The sequence below is a fragment of the Ranitomeya variabilis genome, chromosome 5 (genome assembly GCF_051348905.1).
Source record: "Ranitomeya variabilis isolate aRanVar5 chromosome 5, aRanVar5.hap1, whole genome shotgun sequence".
Classification (NCBI taxonomy): domain Eukaryota; kingdom Metazoa; phylum Chordata; class Amphibia; order Anura; family Dendrobatidae; genus Ranitomeya; species Ranitomeya variabilis.
In genome coordinates this window covers 548,194,872-548,202,981 of record NC_135236.1, presented here as the reverse complement: position 1 = coordinate 548,202,981, position 8,110 = coordinate 548,194,872, and the positions used below count along the sequence as shown (strand labels likewise).

General features: G+C 39.8%; 1 long non-coding RNA gene across 1 annotated transcript; it reads right to left on the bottom strand.

The window, feature by feature from the left end:
- Positions 1 to 862: 862 nt before the first annotated feature.
- Positions 863 to 5,171, bottom strand: LOC143773830 (uncharacterized). Its single transcript, XR_013215386.1, has 3 exons — positions 5,131 to 5,171; positions 1,097 to 1,158; positions 863 to 1,020 (listed from the first exon to the last, which is right to left on the bottom strand). It is a non-coding gene; the product is annotated as an uncharacterized LOC143773830 (long non-coding RNA).
- Between the last annotated feature and the right edge of the window lie 2,939 nt (positions 5,172 to 8,110).

Genomic DNA, 8,110 nt, shown 5'->3' with positions numbered 1-8,110 from the left:
TCCCACAACTGTTGTCCAAGTATAACTTGTTTATCCTCCCGTCCATTTATCCTCTCCCTGTGTGGAGTAACGCTGTTACGGTACATTAAATCCCTCTGTTAACCCTTGTTCTGCCTCCAATCGTTACTGCATCCTGGCACCTGCATCAGGTGTATATAGGAAATGGGGATGAGGGAAGGCTAATGAGTGTTGCGGACATAACGATTAGGGAATACACCAATGAAAAAACCATATCTTAAATGTAGTGGCCAATTAACTTTTATGTCTTAAATAGAAGAGAGGAGTTGGACCAATGATGAACCTATTTACATTGTTCTGTTTGATAATGATAGGTTAGTGTTGAACCTGAGGGAGTGTCATACTTAGGTGACCAATAGGAGGCTGTGTAGTGATCCTGAAAAGTGACCATGCACACATGCAGAGTATACTTATACAAGGATGGGGAGGGAGTCACATCAATGGGGCTGATTAGGGGGAGGTCCAAAGTATACTTCCTTAATCTATACTTATACTGGTATAAGGAGGGACCTGTGTTCAAAGGAGGATGTATCAGAGGCAGTCCTCAAAGGTTGCATAATCTAAAATGAAGATCCAATGTTGCAATACACCTATAACAAAGTAGGCTTTTAAACTGTATACACTAAGTGCTAGTATGGCAACAGGTTAAAAAGTAGTCTGTAAATAGCAGTGCTATCTATAGATAGATATGATGCATAATGTGTTTAATGATGGAGACTGCATCGAGCTTCGGCGTTTCATTGTGAGGCATGAAGCGCAGATAGAAAGTAATGACGTCATATCTGTAAAAAGCATCTTTACAACACATGCGCAGAATCAGACCAGGGAAGGGGTGTAGCAGGGGTATGGCTTCTTCTTCTTCTTCTTCTTCATCATCCATTTCCTTTTTTTTGCTCTCTTGAGGGGAGACAGGCGGTCCAGGAGGGGTACACCGACCTGTGTCGTTGGAATGTATTCCAGGGCCGACGTCTTCTCTTCAGCGTCTATCTTGCTCCAGTATACCTAATGCAATAAAAGATTTATGTAGTTGTTGGATATCTAAGCACTATATATAATACCAGTCAAAATTTGGACAGACCTGTTCATGCAAGGCAAGGTAGCCAACAAGTGCTCAGCACCGCAGGTAACTAAGAAATTGAACTAATGAAATGGTAAAATTGGACAAATAAAAAAGTTATGCAAAATATTAACCTGTTTTTTTAATTTTTAATTTTTTTTGGCTAAATTTTCACAAACACTTAACAAAGATTATAGAACACTAAAAACAGTATTTTCATGGTGTGTACGGCTGCTAAAATGGACTATTAAAACAGATATGCAATAATGAAATGTATCTTTTGTTAATGATTTGTACCTCCTTATCACTTGAATCTATGTATTACGGTTCACAGACTGAGGCTACTACTCCCATTTTCTATGTTCCTCACTGCTGCATTTGTACAGCACACTCTGACTTAGGCCTTCCTATCTCTATGTGTAAAGATGGGCTGTGTGTCCTGCCCTCCTGTCTAAATGGACACTGCCTTTACTGCCCATAGCTTTTATAGTGGCTGTATTTGTCCTCTCTGATAGGCTGCATATAATATGCTAGCCACAAAGCATTATGAGGAAGCCTGCACATCTATGTCTGAAATCATGCCATGCTCTCTGTTCACCAATGTCTAATGGCTCTGGTCTTTTTTTTCTAAGTGATTTTAATGACACATATCACAATTTGTGAGAATTTGAATTTGCATAGCATAGAATCAATTTGATCATCCTTAGTAAATATACAGTACATATATAGACAAACATCAGTTTTGAAATACAATATGATTAAATACTTCATAAACTAAGGCTGCCGTCACACTAGCAGGATTTGGTCAGTATTTTACATCAGTATTTGTAAGCCAAAACCAGGAGTGGGTGATAAATGCAGAAGTGGTGCATATATTTCTATTATACTTTTCCTCTATTTGTTCCACTCCTGGTTTTGGCTTACAGATACTGATGTAAAATAGTAACCAAATACTGCTAGTTTGACGGCAGCCTAACACTTGTTGGTCTTTTTTATTTAAACTACAAGCCAATTTTCTTTTTTTAATGCATTCTAAATCACAAGTGATAAAGAAAAAAAAATCACTGCCGCTTAAATAGACTTTTACTGATCAGAAATGCACAAATGACAGATGGTCAGTCTCCAGTGGCGAGAGATGGAGAGTGGCTGCCAATGAAAGCATGCCTGGGGGTTATTACTTGTCATAATGTTACAGTGCTTGCGGCCTGGAATAAATCAGTTAATTTACAGCTGACTATATTAACAACCACCTCTCCAATAACACTGCTGGCACCCTGACTCATCAGTACTTGGAGAGATTTTGGCATACATGTTTCACGAATATGATGAAAATAAGAAGAAATGAGGTAGCTTCCATATGGAATCTAGTGTTGAGTGGACAACATCGAATTGAAATAAACAAGTTGTTGTCTTTCAATGCAGACTTTATTAGTGAAAATTTTGTATCCATATTTTTTATAACTCTAACAGAAATTATAAATTTAGTATCTAAATCCATTGTTTAGTTTGCAAAAAAAAAAAAATTAGATTCTTGACACACACTTGGTGCTGCTGAACAGTTGAGTGTACCTTCCCACTTATTGTTTTCCACCTCTCTCCCCTATTTTTCATTTATCTTTTTTCCTCCTTTTTTTCGAAGGGTCAAAATATTTTATTTCAACATAGCCTTATGATTACTTGTGTTTTATCAGGCAAGATGTAGTTTTAAAATTATCCCATTCATCATTGCATAAAATGTACTGAAAATGGCAAACATAAAATTCTTGGTGGTGTGAAATTATGAAAACAAAGCTGAATTCCAGAATATGTTGGGTTTTTTTTAAATTAATTGTGCAGTAAAAATGACCTGAGTATGATGAGTATGATTAAAAGAAAAAATAGACACATTATTTTTTAAATGCAACATAACTAAATAAAGATTTCATTAAAAAATCCTTGTTCATCTTTAAAATACAAGCCATTTTTCTCACTTTAAAACTTTGTAAATGCAAGAGAGAAAAAGAGAGAGAAAAAATTCACTGCAATATAAGGGCTGTCCCACACGTCCAGATAATTCCGGTACCGGAATAAATCGGTACCGGAGTTATCCGTGTCCGTGTGCCTGGGAACTCACGTAGGCCATACGTGCGGCACACGTGTGCCGCCCGTATGGTGAGTGGGTACCACACGGAGCGTGTGGTACCCACGCGTGTGGTACCCTGCATCGCGGATTCATATGTTCCCTGCAGCAGCATTTGCTGCAGAGAAAATATGAATAATAGTGTTTAAAATAAAGATCTATGTGTCCGCCGCCCTCCCACCCCCTGTGCGCCCCCCCGCTGGTCAGAAAATACTTAACCGCCTCCATTGCTGCTTCCTGGTCTGGCCGCGGCTTCTAGTGTATGCGGTCACGTGGGGCCGCTCATTTACACTCATGAATAAGTGGCTCCACCCCTATTGGAGGTGGAGCCACATATTCATGAAGTGTAATCGGCGGCCCCACGTGACCGCATACAGTAGAGAAGCCGCGGCCAGACCAGGAAGGAGCAACAGCCAACGTGGGACCGGGTGAGTATTTTCAGAACAGCGGGGGGGCGCACAGGGGGTGGGGGGGCGGCGGACACAGATCTGTCTTTTAAACACTATTATTCATATTTTCTCTGCAGCAAACGCTGCTGCAGGGAACATATGAATCGCGGCTTCAGCACCATGTGGGGGGACAGCGCTTACTGTAGCGCTGTCTCCGGCACGCCACACGGACCCCAGACGGAGAATGTCCGTGTGAGGTCCGTGTTTTACATGGACCCATTGACTCTATTGGGTCCGTGTAATCCGTGCGCTCCCACGAACACTGACATGTCTCCGTGTTTGGCACACGGAGACACGGTCCGCAAAAAATCAATGACATCTGAACAGATGCATTGATTTTTATGGGTCTATGTGTGTCAGTGTCTCCGGTACGTGAGGAAACTGTCACCTCACGTACCGGAGCCACTGACGTGTGAAACCGGCCTAAGTAGACTTTCATTGAATTGTGGCATAAATATCTTAAAGCACTACACCAGCATTTTTTTTTATTGCAGCGCTGGAGTGGTGCTTCTAATCTAAGGTTTCTACACTTAGTCTCATACTTACCCACCAATGTCTTCACCTTCCAACAGCGCCACTCTGTTTGGTCGTCAGCAAGTTGTGACTTAGATCATTTGCCCTTACATTGAGTACTTGTGGCCATTATCTCTGACTTCTGATCAGACAAGAGTTGCAGTCCAAGAGGGTGTCGCGGAACGAGATTGGCACCAATATAAGGTGAAGACAACGGCTTGTGAGTATAACTTAGATTTGTAGCACCACTCCAGTGATACAAAAAAACTATAATGAATAGGGGCAATTGTTTTTTGTTTCCATGTACTTATGAAGAAAAAAAAGTCTTTAATGCAACAAACCGTTATAACTTAGTGACTAATAAATAGGGGCTGGCTGGCAAATTTTAGCCTACGGGGCAATCACCCAGTACTGCCCCAAAATTTATGGATGGGCAATCTTTAACCCCTTTCTGACCACGGATGGGATAGTACGTCCGACGTCAGATCCCCTGCTTTGATGTGGGCTCCGGCGGTGAGCCCACATCAAAGCCGTGACATGTCAGCTGTTTTGAACAGCTGACATGTGCGCGCAATACTGGAGAGTGGAATTGCAATCCACCCGCCACTATTAACTAGTTAAATGCCGCTGTCAAATGCTGACAGCGGCATTTTACTACTGCATCGGCATAGTAACCAGAGGTCTCCTTGAGACCTCTATGGTTACTGATGCCGGCTTGCTGTGAGCGCCACCCTGTGGTCGGCGCTCATGGCAAGCCTGCAATTCAGCTACATAGGAGTGATCTGATGATTGCTGCTATGTAGCAGAGCCGATCAGGCTATGCCAGTTTCTAGCCTCCCATGGAGGCTATTGAAGCATGGCAAAAGTTAAAAAAAATGTTTAAAAAAATATGAAATAAATATAAAAAATATAAACGTTTAAATCACCCCCCTTTCGCCTCATTCAAAATAAAACAATAAAAAATTCAAACTTACACATATTTGGTATCACCGCTTTCATAATCGCCCGATCTATCAATAAAAAAAATGTAACCTGATCACTAAACGGCGTAGCAATAAAAAAAATCAAAACACCAGAATTAGGTTTTTTTGGTTGGCACACCTTGCATTAAAATGCAATAATGGGCAATCAAAAGAATGTATCTGCAGAAAAGTGGTCCTGCAAAACATAAGCCATCATATGGCCATATTGATAGAAAAAAAAAGTTATGGCTCCGGAAAGAAGGGGAGCGAAAAACAAAAAGAACAATTGGAAAAAGTTCCGGTCATTAAGGGGTTAAAGCCTTCTGTGATACAGACTTTTGGAGCACATATTCATGTTCAGCATATCAAAAAGTATTGACCTGATCGCTAAACGGCGTAGCGAGAAAAAAATTCGAAATGCCAAAATTATGTTTTTTTGGTTGCCGCGACATTGCATTAAAATGCAATAACGGGTGATCAAAAGAACGTATCTGCACCAATATGGTATCACTAAAAATGTCAGCTCAGCGCGCCAAAAATAAGCCTTCACCTGACCCCAGATCTCGAAAAATGGAGACGCTACGAGTATCGGAAAATGGAGCAATTTTTTTTTTTAGCAAAGTTTTGAATTTTTTTTCACCACTTAGATAAAAAATAACCTAGTCATGTTAGGTGTCTATGAACTCGTACTGACCTGGAGAATCATAATGGCAGGTCAGTTTTAGCATTTACTGAACCTAGCAAAGAAGCCAAACAAAAAACACGCATGGGATTGCACTTTATTGGCAATTTCACCGCACTTGGAATTTTTTTCCCATTTTCTACTACACAACATGGTAAAACCAATGATGTTGTTCAAAAGTACAACTTGTCCCACAAAAAAAAAGCCCTCACATGGCCATATTGACAGAAAAATAAGAAAGTTATGGCTCTGGGAAGGAGGGGAGCAAAAAATCAAATCACGCGTTTCGCTGCTGCTTCTTCGTTTTGCGTTGGGGTATCTGTGCAGAGGCTTGTGGCATCCCACGGGTAAGAAGTAGTTATATTTAATATGCATGCAACTTTGGCCCCTCTTTTTTTCACTTGTTAAGGGTGGGTTGATCTTGCCACACTTCTCATTTACTGGACAGGATGCCGTTTGATATTATTATTTCATTCTTACCCATATATACATGTTTTTCATGAGGACATTGTTTATTTTACTCAATACTTCCATGAGGTGTAGATCTTGGTAATTGTTGAATGAGCTCATGTTACGGATAGCCTGTCACTGCCAGTTTGCATCATTGCTCATGTGACCTGTCCAGTAGCTCTGGATTTTATTATGTGCACCTATTTGCCTGTTTTAATTAGCTACATTTTGGAATTGTAGGCTCTTTTCTTTTCTTATGTACTGTATATTATATTGCTCTTTAAGAGTATTCCTTATGAATATGGTCATTGTATATTATCAGTTCTGGTATGTTTATAACATCAACTGTATATAGAGCCGATCAGATTATGGCAGCTTCTAGTCTCCCATGCCAAAGTAAAAAAATGTTTTTTAAAAAAATATAAAAAATCTAAAAGTTCAAATAAAAAATGTTCAAATCATCCCTTTTTATCCCCATTCAAAATAAAACAATAAAAAAATCAAACATACACACATTTGGTATCGCCAAGTTTAGAATCGCCCAATATATCAACATAAAAAAAGATTTAACCAGATCACTAAACGGTGTAGCGAGAAAAAAAATTAGAATTAGGTGTTTTTTTGTCTACGCAACATTGCATGAAAAAATCGTATCTGCGCCAAACATCAATTCGGCGCTCAAAAAATAAGACCTCACCCAGCCCGAGATCACGAAAAATAGGGACGCTACAGGTCTCGGAAAATTAAGCAATTTTTAATGCTTTTTTTAACACGTTTTGGATTTTTTTTTACCACTTAAATAAAAAGAACCTAGGTATGCTTGATGTCTATGAACTCGTAATGACCAGGAGAATCCTAATCACAGGTCAGTTTTAGCATTTGGAGAACACTGTAAAAAAAAAATCCAAACTGTCGTTGTGCAATTGCCTTTTTTTTGCAATTTCACTGCACTTGGAATATTTTTCCCAGTTTCGAGTACATGATATGGTAAAACCAATGGTGCTATTCAAAAGTATAACTTGTCACAAAAAACAAGCCCTCGCATGGCTATATTGACATAAAAATAAAAAAGTTATGCCTCTGCGAACAATGGGAGCGAAAAACAGAAGCACAAAAATGAAAAAGGGCTTCATCATGAAGGGGTTAAATACATTATTGAGCTGTTAGCAAGATCATTTAGAGCAGGAGTGCACAACCTGCTGCTCGGGGGGCCACATCCTGCCTGCAATACCCATGTGTGTGGTCCTCAACCATGATGTCACATACAGTGCCTACAAGTAGTATTCAACCCCCTGCAGATTTAGCAGGTTTAATAAGATGCAAATAAGTTAGAGCCTTCAAACTTCAAACAAGAGCAGGATTTATTAACAGATGCATAAATCTTACAAACCAAAAAGTTTTGTTGCTCAGTTAAATTTTTATAAATTTTAAACATAAAAGTGTGGGTCAATTATTATTCAACCCCTAGGTTTAATATTTTGTGGAATAACCTTTGTTTGCAATTACAGCTAATAATCGTCTTTTATAAGACCTGATCAGGCCGGCACAGGTCTCTGGAGTTATCTTGGCCCACTCCTCCATGCAGATCTTCTCCAAGTTATCTAGGTTCTTTGGGTGTCTCATGTGAACTTTAATCTTGAGCTCCTTCCACAAGTTTTCAATTGGGTTAAGGTCAGGAGACTGACTAGGCCACTGCAACACCTTGATTTTTTGCCTCTTGAACCAGGCCTTGGTTTTCTTGGCTGTGTGCTTTGGGTCGTTGTCTTGTTGGAAGATGAAATGACGACCCATCTTAAGATCCTTGATGGAGGAGCGGAGGTTCTTGGCCAAAATCTCCAGGTAGGCCGTGCTATCCATCTT